The 11,342-nt window shown below is 45.9% G+C and overlaps 1 protein-coding gene across 3 annotated transcripts in view; it reads right to left on the reverse strand.

The window, feature by feature from the left end:
- The window catches only part of LRP6 (LDL receptor related protein 6), a 50,492-nt gene extending 41,461 nt beyond the window's left edge, over positions 1-9,031 (reverse strand). For 2 of the 3 annotated variants that reach the window (XM_075855673.1, XM_075855672.1), the window contains exon 1: positions 8,622-9,031. The gene's annotated coding sequence lies outside the window, so the exon portion shown is untranslated. The remainder of the gene's footprint in view (positions 1-8,621) is intronic. The other variant, XM_075855674.1, reaches the window with a different exon arrangement.
- Positions 9,032-11,342: the final 2,311 nt, after the last annotated feature.

Genomic DNA, 11,342 nt, shown 5'->3' on the forward strand with positions numbered 1-11,342 from the left:
AGTAGTTATATTCTTGTATATAGGAGCAGTATTATAGTAGTTATATTCTTGTATATAGGGGCAGTATTATAGTAGTTATATTCTTGTATATAGGGGCAGTATTATAGTAGTTATATTCTTGTATATAGGGGGTAGTATTATAGTAGTTATATTCTTGTATATAGGGAGCAGTATTATAGTAGTTATATTCTTGTATATAGGAGCAGTATTATAGTAGTTATATTCTTGTATATAGGGGGCAGTATTATAGTAGTTATATTCTTGTATATAGGGGCAGTATTATAGTAGTTATATTCTTGTATATAGGGGGCAGTGTTATAGTAGTTATATTCTTGTATATAGGAGCAGTATTATAGTAGTAATATTCTTGTATATAGGAGCAGTATTATAGTAGTTATATTCTTGTATATAGGGGCAGTATTATAGTAGTTATATTCTTGTATATAGGTGCAGTATTATAGTAGTTATATTCTTGTATATAGGAGCAGTATTATAGTAGTTATATTCTTGTATATAGGAGTAGTATTATAGTAGTTATAGTCTTGTATATAGGGGGCAGTATTATAGTAGTTATATTCTTGTATATAGGAGCAGTATTATAGTAGTTATATTCTTGTATATAGGAGCAGTATTATAGTAGCTATATTCTTGTATATAGGAGCAGTATTATAGTAGTTATAGTCTTGTATATAGGGGCAGTATTATAGTAGTTATATTCTTGTATATAGGAGCAGTATTATAGTAGTTATATTCTTGTATATAGGAGCAGTATTATAGTAGTTATATTCTTGTATATATGAGGCAGTATTATAGTAGTTATATTCTTGTATATAGGGGCAGTATTATAGTAGTTATATTATTGTATATAGAGGGCAGTATTATAGTAGTTATATTCTTGTATATAGGGGCAGTATTACAGTAGTTATATTCTTGTATATAAGGGGCAGTATTACAATCGTTATATTCTTGAGCATTCCAGGATCGGGACCAGTGATAACCACATAAAACATAGGAAAGATCACTGCACCAGTCACGGTAATATAGAGTGGAGTTGTCGTTAAGGCTGGGTTGACACGTTGCGTTGTGTAATCTGGTTTTACATTTACCAGTCAGGGGCTTATAGCTGAAACACTTTGTAAAACAGTCATTAAAAAACGCTTGCTTTTAGGAGAAAACTGCAACATGTGAACCCAGCCCTAGGCTTTATTCACACATTGCAGATTTTGAATGCATTTCCATGGCCAAACCCAGAATTGGCTGTAGTAGAAGAGACCTATAAGACCGTCCTTTATATATTTTTTCTGTTTATGTTCCTGGTTTCCCAAAACCTGCAGCAAATCTGCTGTGTGTGAACAAGTCCTTACATTGCTGCATCACATGGATTTCTCTTTATAAATAGGATATTACGGCCGCTCATCCCAAAGCACCAGAAGGAGAATCCCCGTATTTATAGCACGGATCTGTAAACTCACTCCAGGTGCCGGCGTCTTTGTTCGCGTTAATTAATCAATCGCCCCATCAACCACGTTTTAGAAGCACTTCACAGATCGGAGGCTTCCCAGGGTCTGTGGGGGAGATTCTCATTGACTTGCATGGGCTGGCGGGGGAGGGGACGATGCATTCTGTAAGACCACATGCAAGCAGCTGTCACACAAGACATGGATCCCCTCCTCCCCCACACAGGCTTGTAATCAGTCCTCTGCTGTAATTAGGGCGACCCTGGGACTCCGCCATCATTCCCTCCAAAACTTCCAGCAACTTGGCATCAAAAAAATACAAGTGAAGACGAGGAGGGAAGTGCGGAGATCTCTTACCTACAGCCAGAAGCCGCTTATGCAGATCATTAACTCCCCACTGAGCGCTCAGCAGGAACCGGGAGCAATAAATGGAGCCGTCCCCTGGTGCAGAGGTGGAGGTACTGCAGGGAGGACGAGGCGCAGCACGGGAGGACGAGGCGCAGCACGTGAGGACGAGGCGCAGCACGGGAGGACGAGGCGCAGCACGGGAGGACGAGGCGCAGCACGGGAGGACGAGGCGCAGCACGGGAGGACGAGGCGCAGCACGGGAGGACGAGGCGCAGCACGGGAGGACGAGGCGCAGCACGGGAGGACGAGGCGCAGCACGGGAGGAGTCCCCCATAGAACAGGCCGTCCTATATCCCAAATATAATAGATTTACTAATAGAGATCGCAACGATATCAATTACGTTGAATTATATGGCGGATATTTACACGCTGCGGAATCGAAACTTCGTGCAAAAAAACCCCCCAAAAAACACATTTCTATAATTATATCCGTAATGTTAGTAAATAGCGCCAAAGTTTAAAAAAAAAAAAAAGACGGCTGCAAAAAAAACAGACCTGCTCTTTCTTCCCGCGGTTCAGTCTCTGAAATCTATCAAAACCGCGCAGAGAAAGCGTTTTACGCTGCTTTTTTTTTGGCCTGCGCCCCTCAATGGCCGGGGCTGAAAAACGCGGCTAAAACAGCGCAGGCGGGTCAAAATCTGCCTCAAAATTCCTTCAGGAATTTTAAGGCATATTTTTCTGCCTGCAAAAAACTCAGTGTGAACAGGGCCCGAGGCTGCATGCACGTGTTGCGCAATGTGATGCAGAAAATCAGCACCAAAACAGCCAGCGTACGCACCAAATTCTGCAGCAAAAAACGCGCCCAATTGTTAGTTTTGTTGATGCGGTATTTACATTTTGATGTGGAAATAGGTGTGTTTTTCTTTAAACATAGTCAGATCCGATCCCCCGGTGGAGACGCAGGATACACGGACACGTTGTGGATTTTAAAATTCGCACCGCAGGTCGATTTATGCGCAGAAAGAGTCCGCACCGGGTAGAGGATTTCTTGAAATCTCATTTGCTTTGCTGGTTCTGTATTACACTGCCGATTTGCGACATGAAAATACGTGCGGCAAATCCGCACCTAATACGCAACGTGTGCATTGTTTACACGTCGCTTTAATGTGTGACGCGGCCAGAAAACTAATAGACTCGTACATTTTACCGTTGACTTGCAATACGGTTTTTGGCAGCACCAATTTTACAGGTTTAACCCCTTCGCGCTGAGCGACGTACTACTCCGTCGTGCCAAGTATCGTTCGCGCTCAGCCATGGAATAGTACGACATTTCGGCCGTCTTCCCGACACATGCAGGAGCTGTGACAGCTGCCGCAGCTCCTATAGCGGGGACCGATCGCTGTGTCCCCGTTGATTAACCCCTTAAAAGCCGCATTCAATAGCGATCGCGGCTTTTTAGGGGTTAAGCTTCCATCGCCGGCTTGCTACACGATAGCGGCCGGCGATGGTGACTATGGCAACCGGACACCTAACAATGGCGTCCGGCTATGCCATCGATGGGAGCCTAGTGGGTCCTGACAACTACGCATGTAGAGCAGTGTATTAGAATAGCGATCAGGGACTCCTGTCCTCAAGTCCCCGAGTGGGACAAAGTAATAAAGTTAAAAAAAAAAAATAATTAAGAAAATAAAAGTTTTAAAAGTAAAAATCCCCTTTTCCCTGATCAGTCCTTTATTATTAATAAAAATATATAAACAAACAAATAAACTATACATAATTGGTATCGCCGCGTCCGTAACGGCCTGAACTACAAAATTATTTCGTTATTTATCCAGCGCGGTGAACGCCGTAAAAGAAAATCACAATAAACCATAACAGAATCACAATTGTCTGGTCGCTTCACCTCCCAAAAAATGGAATAAAAAAAGAGATCAAAAAGTCGCACGTACCGAAAAATGGTCCTGATCGAAACTGCTCGTTACACAAAAAACAAGTCCTCGCACGGCTTTATCGATGGAAAAATAAAAAAGTTCTGGCTCTTAGAATAAGGTAATACAAAAAGTGAATGGTTTTCTGCAGAACTTATTTTATTGTGCAAACGCCATAAGACATAAAAAAACTATAAACAATAGAATAAAACAATAGTAGAATTGCTGGTTTTTAGTCACCACGACTCTTAAAAACAGAATAAAAACTGATCAAAAAGCCGCATGCACCCCAAGAAAACTACAATGGATTCCTCAAGGGGTCTAGTTTCCAAATTGGGGTCACTATTGGGGGGGTTCCCAATGTTTTGGCACCACAAGACCTCTTCAAACCGGACATGGTGCCTAATAAAAAAAAAAAAAAAAAAAAAAGAGGCCTCAAAATCCGCTAGGTCCTCCTTTGCTTCGGAGGCCGGCGCTTCAGTCCATCACCGCACGAGGGCCACATGTGGGATATTTCTCTAAACTGCAGAATCTGGGCAATAAGTATGAAGTTGCATTTCTCTGGTAAATCCTTTTGTGTTACAGAAAAAATGGTATAAAGAGGATTTTCTGACAAAAATAAATATGTAAATTTCACCTCTACTTTGCTCTAAATTCCCGTGAAACACCTAAAGGGTTAATAAACGTTCTAAATGCGGTTGTGAATACTTTGAGGGGTCTAGTTTCTAGTTTAACTGGGGTGTCTAATATATGGGCCCCTCAAAGCAACTTCAGAACTGAACTGGAACCTAAAAAAATAAATAAATGAGGCAATACTTGGCTTTTTACATTATACTGATAATGAGTCGTGCCCACCCCGAGATGACCCCAGTTTTGACCCTTTGTATAAACGTTGACCCCTATTAGACCGTTTCAGTGCCCGGTTTTCCCAATCATACATATATTTCTGTTGGGGAGTCCCTGGTACATTTTAAAGGGAGGGTTCAATTCCGCGAGTACCTGCCGGGTAAGAGGGCAAGGTATGGCGTGAAGATGTATAAGCTGCGAGAGGGCATCAGGGTATACCTACAGGTTTAGGATATATGAAGGGAAGGACACCAGTGCTCAGCCCCCAGAATGCCCCCCCTTACTGGGAGTGAATGCAAAAATTGTGTGGGATTTGGTGCAGGTAGAGGTCACCACCTCTACCTGGATAATTTATATACCAGCGTCCCGCTCTTCAGGTCCCTCGCTGCCAGGAGTCCTGCGGCATGCGGCACTGCTAGAAGAAACCTGAGAGGCCTCCCTAAGACTCTGCAGGGCAAAGCTTAGAAGGGGTGAGAGCAGGGCACAATCCAGCAGCAACATATTGTGTGTCACGTACAAGACCAGGGAGATGCCACACCAGTACCCATGTACCAGGACGAGGTACCAGTACAGAGACCCCCAAACCAGACTGCATCCTGGACTACAATAGGTACATGGGAGGGGGGGACTTGTCAGATCAAGTCCTGAAGCCCTACAGTACTTCTGGAAGCGGGGCCACACGCATCGTACCAGGGCAACACTTTCCAGGAGAAGTTCCCCAAACTGGCAAGAAGGGAAAAAGTCAGAAGAGGTGCAAAGTCTGCAATAAGAGGGGGATCAGGGAGGACACAATATATAAATGTGACACGTGTCCCGAAAAACCAGAGCTCTGTATGAAAGAGTTATAAAATGTACCAAACATCTCTGATTTTTAATCTAACCTGATCCCCTCCGCACGGCTTATCCCCTCATCTTTCCCCTCTGAGCCCTGCTGTGTGCCCAGGCAGCTGATAACAGCCACATGTAGGGTATTGCCGCACCCGGGAGAGCCCACATTCTAGATGAATGTCTTAAGGGGTGTAGTTTTTTCCCTTCTCGGGGGTTTCACCTGTACTGGTCCCTCAGGGGCTTCTGCATTCATGACTTGGCACCAGAAAAGCTCCAGTAGGTCAAATGGTGCTCCTTCCCTTCTGAGCCCTCCCATGGGCCCAAACGGCAGTTCATCACCACAAATGGGGTATTGCTGCACTCAGGACAAATCGGGAAACAAAATGGGGTATTTTGTTCCTTGTGAAAATAAGAAATGTTATCAAAAATTACATCTTATTGGGAAAAAATCAGAATCTGGACAATACATATTTAGTGGTGTTTCTCTGGTAAAACCTTCTGCGATACAGAAAAAAAAATGAAATAAAATTGAAATTCAGAAAGAAAAATTACATTTGCTAATTTCACCTCCACTTTGCTTTCATTCCTGTGAAATTCCTGAAGGGTTAAAAAAAACACCTTTCTAAATACTTTGAGGGGTCTAGTTTTTTAAATGGGGTGTTTTATGGGGGTTTCTAATACATAGGCCCCTCAAAGCCCCTTCAGAACTGAACTGGTACCGTAAAAAAAATAAAATAAAAGAGGGGCTTGACATTTTCTTAATATGAGAAATTGCTGTTTATGTTCTTAGTCTTGTAACGTCCAAGAAAAATAAAAGAATGTTCAAAAAACGATGCCAATGTAAAGTAGACATATGGGAAATGTGAACTAGTGACTATTGTGGGTGGTATAACCGTCTGTTTTACAAGCAGATGCATTTAATGTCAGAAAAATGCTATTTTTTCAACATTTTCTCTAAATTTTGCAATTTTTCACCAATAAACACTGAATGTATCTAACAAATTTCACCACTAACATGAAGCCCAATGTGTCACAAGAAAACAATCTCAGAATCGCTTGGATAGGTTTAAGCATTCCGATGTTATTACCACATAAAGTGAAATATGTCAGATTTCAAAAATGGGCTCTGAGCCTTAAGGCCCAAACTAGGCTGCGTCCTTAAGGGGTTAAAAAAAAACAAAAAAAAAAAAAAACCCGTAAAAAGTGCGCAGCCAATTAACGCATTGCAAAACTGGGCCAATTTGCAGCAATCACTTGCAATTCACACGAGGTTTTAAAACGGTCTTGATGCGATTTTTGAAAGCACCGCACGGTGTCAATAAACCCATTAGAAAAATGTGCCAGAAATCTCGCTCTAATTGCGCCAAAAAAAAAAAAACAGCGTACGTGCCGTGTGTCAAATTTATTTTGTGCTTTAGATCCGTTTTACGCCTCACGAGTTTTGAAAAGAGTCGAGAAAAAAACAAACCGTGTTAGATCACGTGTTACGGGCGCGCATGTTTGGTGCAAAATATTGTTGTAAAGTCAGTCACCCGGAGGCGCCACCGATATATTTGGCGCTTTGTACCCGTCTCCTCTAAGTCGGTATTAATTCAAATTCCACAACGATCTTGTTTTTGCTTTTTAAAAAAATCTCCCCCAAAAAACAAACAAACGCCATACCCAGGGCACGCCGCGTTTTGATAAAATCGCCACAAAACCAGGTTCAGGTTTCATCTGGATGCAGAAATGGTGTCCCAAAAAAATAAAAAAATTCACTGAAAATGCAGATAACGCTGCGTGTGAGGAGCGGCCTGAAGGTGCCACGTGATGAACCGGCCTATGAGCCGTGGCCGCCTTGCACGAGCATTACCTGAACTCTTCCACGTCCGTCCGGATAATATAAGGGGACGATATTTTCCACCATAAGGCGGATGAGATGCAGTAGTCGTACCCCCCCCCCCCCCGGGCAGTGACCAGCGTCCGGCCGCCCCCGTGACGGACCCTCTGACAGCTCTGATTGTACGCAGCGTCTTCTACACTCAATAAGGAGCCAGAGAGGCTAAAAAAGCGAAATATGGGAAGGAGAAGCAGGAGACAAAGAGCCTTATAACAACCATCTTCCCCGGAGGCCGTGGGGGGAGGGGAGGACCCAATTAATTTGTCAGCCGCTGATGAGGCTCTGGCCTCTGATTGCCTGGTGCTGTGATCACATGGCCGCGCATCAAAGGAAACAATCAGCAATTTAGCGAGGAAATAGAAAGCAGATCTCCAGGACCGGACGCCAAGAATCTCCACCAAATGTGACAGCAAAATAATCTCCAAGACCCCGAGTCCTCCGCCGCTGCTGGTAAGTCTGACACTACTATCTGTTCCTGGGAAAGCTGGGTGACACCCAATAGTGCCGCCACCACAGCTCCAGCTTTTCTATACTCCTGAACGTCACGCTGACGAACCGCTGCACAACTAGACAAAGCTGCCATTCAGGAGTCTGAGAAAGCTGGGTGACCACATCAGACGTCTTATATAAAATGGGAACGCTCATCTCTACGGGGTCACATTGGTGCCATCTAATGACTTCCAGTCCTATAAAGAAATCTTAGGGTGGATCTGGGACATGAATCTGCGACATGGCGTCTGCAGAGGGTGAAATCCATTGAGCTTCTACTAGCGGATAACGGAGCAATAGATCGTATTCACCTGTCCTACAGTCATAGCCTCACGCCAGCCTCAAATAACGGATAACAGAGAACAATAGATTGCGGGACAGAATACAAGTCAAAGACTCTCCCCCGATTGAAATGGCTGATAACAGGGAGCAATAGATTGTAGGGAAGGTGTATACAGTCATCCTCTCCCCACCCTGGCTGATAACAGAGAGATCGTATTCACCGCCTCATCCCAGCCTGAAATAACTGATAACGGAGCAATAGATCACATTCACCTCTCCTACAGTACGTGACTGATAACAGGGAGCAGTAGATTCTGGGAAAGGTGAATACAGTGAGCCGCTCCTCAGCCTGGCTGATAACAGAGAACAAAGATAATTTACCTCTCCTAGTCATGGCTGATAACAGAGAGCAGTAGATTACAATCCTCGGCACAGTACACGGCTGATAACAGAGAGCAGTAGGTTACATTCCGCTGCACAGTACACGGCTGATAACAGAGAGCAGTAGGTTACACCCCGCTGCCCCGTACATGACAGTAGTTATTAGAGGACGGTCACACTCACCCTCTGGCAGGATCCAGGGCGATCGCTCGGGGTTGATCCAGTTCTTGCCAGAATATAACTTTGCGGAGGGAGCCGTCCAGGTTGGAGACTTCTATTCGGTTGGTCTCGGAGTCTGTCCAGTACAGTTTCTCTCCTAACCAATCACACGCCAGTCCATCTGGCGACACCAAACCGGCAATCACGACATCCTGGGAGTTGGCGCTCTTGTTGAAGTTGATCCGTTTTATGGCTTCCTCGCTGACGTCGCTCCAGTAAATATATCCACGGAAAAACACGAAGTCCACGGCGGCCGCGTCCTCCAGGCCTGTGACCAGGACGGTGGAGTTACCCTTCAACCCGGCACCATCCACCAGCCGCAGGTCACGCCGGTTGGCATAAAGCAATAAGGGAGACGCTGAAAGGAAAGAAAAAAAGACAGATGAACCGCAGGAAAGGAGAACTACAACTGCCAGAGCGGCTACAACAGAGGACGGGGGGGTTAAAGGGTCGAAACTGGTCACAAATGAATAGGACAAGTCACTTTGTTTCCAGTTCTCTGGATGCAGCCTGCAGTGTAAAGAATGGAGGTGCTCGTTCTGGTTGTCATGGTTACTTATATGTATCCATAGATATACTCCACTTGTCTATACTGGATATACAAACTCGATCACATGAGGGAAGAGATCTACACATGACCCTCAACATAGCCATGACAGCTCGAATGAAAGCCTCCATGCTTTACACTGCAGGCTGCACCAAGAGAAAACGGAAAATGGAGCGAATTAGAGGTTATTAAATTACTGGCTAAGAAATGTCCAATGTGAACACGAGTTGGTTGGAAGATTTCAGATGTGCGATGAAGCAAACAAAGCACCCGCGGTCGATGGGCACCAACTACCCCTATGATCGGTTGTGGAATGGGGGAGGGGCACTTAAAGTCATAGCATTATTCATGGGAAATAAAGTAACCCAAAATGTCATTATCAGACCCCAACATTAAATACGACCCCATCCCCCGCCTGTAATATCCTTTTAATTCCGTTTTTTTAGGGAATTTATGATCGGAGAAAGTCGCACAAAGTTCCCAATTGCAGCAGCAGATTGTCCGGTGATTGCTGCGGGGGTCCTGGGCCGGAGCGCGCACGTTGTGGAGGACGTGTGTGGATATAAGGACTTCCAGGTGCGGGGCATCAGCTGAGCTCCGGCTCATAACCACATGGAGCAGAGGAATCTCCTTAAAGAGCCATGAAATAGCCGGCGCTCCTCCCGCTGTCCCGGGGTGACCCTGCAGCCGCCAGATTGGAAAGTGATCTTCAGATGGAGCAGAATTTAGTGCTAAATGATTAGAACTCCAGTGCTGTAATATTAGTGGGGGGCGTCACCCATCATCAGTCCCCCCACCCCCTAGTACTGGGGGCACAGAGGTGACCGGTCCTATAAGTGTCCTCTACGTTACACCTATAGAAGCTGTAATATCGTGATCCCCTCCCCCACCAAGGATTTGCCAGTGCCGTCCCTCCTGTGCCGGATTATCCGATGTCCAGATCATCAACCGCTGGACTAATGGACTTGAACGCCAGAGAGCTGGAGCCCCGGCCGGGAACACCCCACATCTCCGCCAGCCGCACAGACATCAGCGTTCTCGTCCCGCATCGGGCAGGAATGCCGCAGCCTTTTGTCTGACTTTTAACCCCTAAATGGCTGGAGAATCAGACAAAGGAGGCCGGGTCCTGGTCATGTGACCTCCGCTGAACACTTCTCAGCACTCCTTTTGCTCCTTTATATCCAGTCTTCTCAGATAACTTTGTTCTAACATTTCTGCTTGTTGTCAGTGAACAGAAAAATGCATTGTTTACATCCATTGGCTGAAGACCCACCCGGCCCTAATATTTCCCACAGCTGAGGACTTGTTACAATGTATCAGTATAGGTAAGAGCTACTGGTGTATTTAGGATTGCTTAGAATTATACATTGTAACAAGTCCTCAGCCGTGAGAAGGATTAGGTACAGTTGGCTTTTCAGCCTCTGGAAATGGATACTGACAGCAAGCAGAGACATTGAAACAAAATGTTTCAGAAAACTGCAGAACTTGTATAAGATAATTCAGATTTATTCACTGCAGACTGGACACCGGCCCTTTCTAGAAAGCGCGCTGTAATCCACGGAGCACTTTTATTGGAAACGGCGCTCGTCTCCAGGATTGCGGCTGTAGCAAAACAATCAAGACCCCCCTAACAGTGAGGAGCCCCGATCAAGACCCCCCCCTAACAGTGAGGAGCCCTGATCAAGACCCCCCCCCCCCCAACAGTGAGGAGCCCTGATCAAGACCCCCCCCCCCAACAGTGAGGAGCCCTGATCAAGACCCCCCCCCAACAGTGAGGAGCCCTGATCAAGACCCCCCCCCCAACAGTGAGGAGCCCTGATCAAGACCCCCCCCCAACAGTGAGGAGCCCTGATCAAGACCCCCCCCCCCCCCAACAGTGAGGAGCCCTGATCAAGAACCCCCCCCCCCAACAGTGAGGAGCCCTGATCAAGACCCCCCCCCCCCCCCAACAGTGAGGAGCCCTGATCAAGACCCCCCCCCCAACAGTGAGGAGCCCTGATCAAGACCCCCCCCCCCCCAACAGTGAGGAGCCCTGATCAAGACCCCCCCCCCCCAACAGTGAGGAGCCCTGATCAAGACCCCCCCCCCCCCAACAGTGAGGAGCCCTGATCAAGACCCCCCCCCCCCAACAGTGAGGA

This window comes from Rhinoderma darwinii, chromosome 3 (assembly GCF_050947455.1).
Source record: "Rhinoderma darwinii isolate aRhiDar2 chromosome 3, aRhiDar2.hap1, whole genome shotgun sequence".
Classification (NCBI taxonomy): Eukaryota; Metazoa; Chordata; class Amphibia; order Anura; family Rhinodermatidae; genus Rhinoderma; species Rhinoderma darwinii.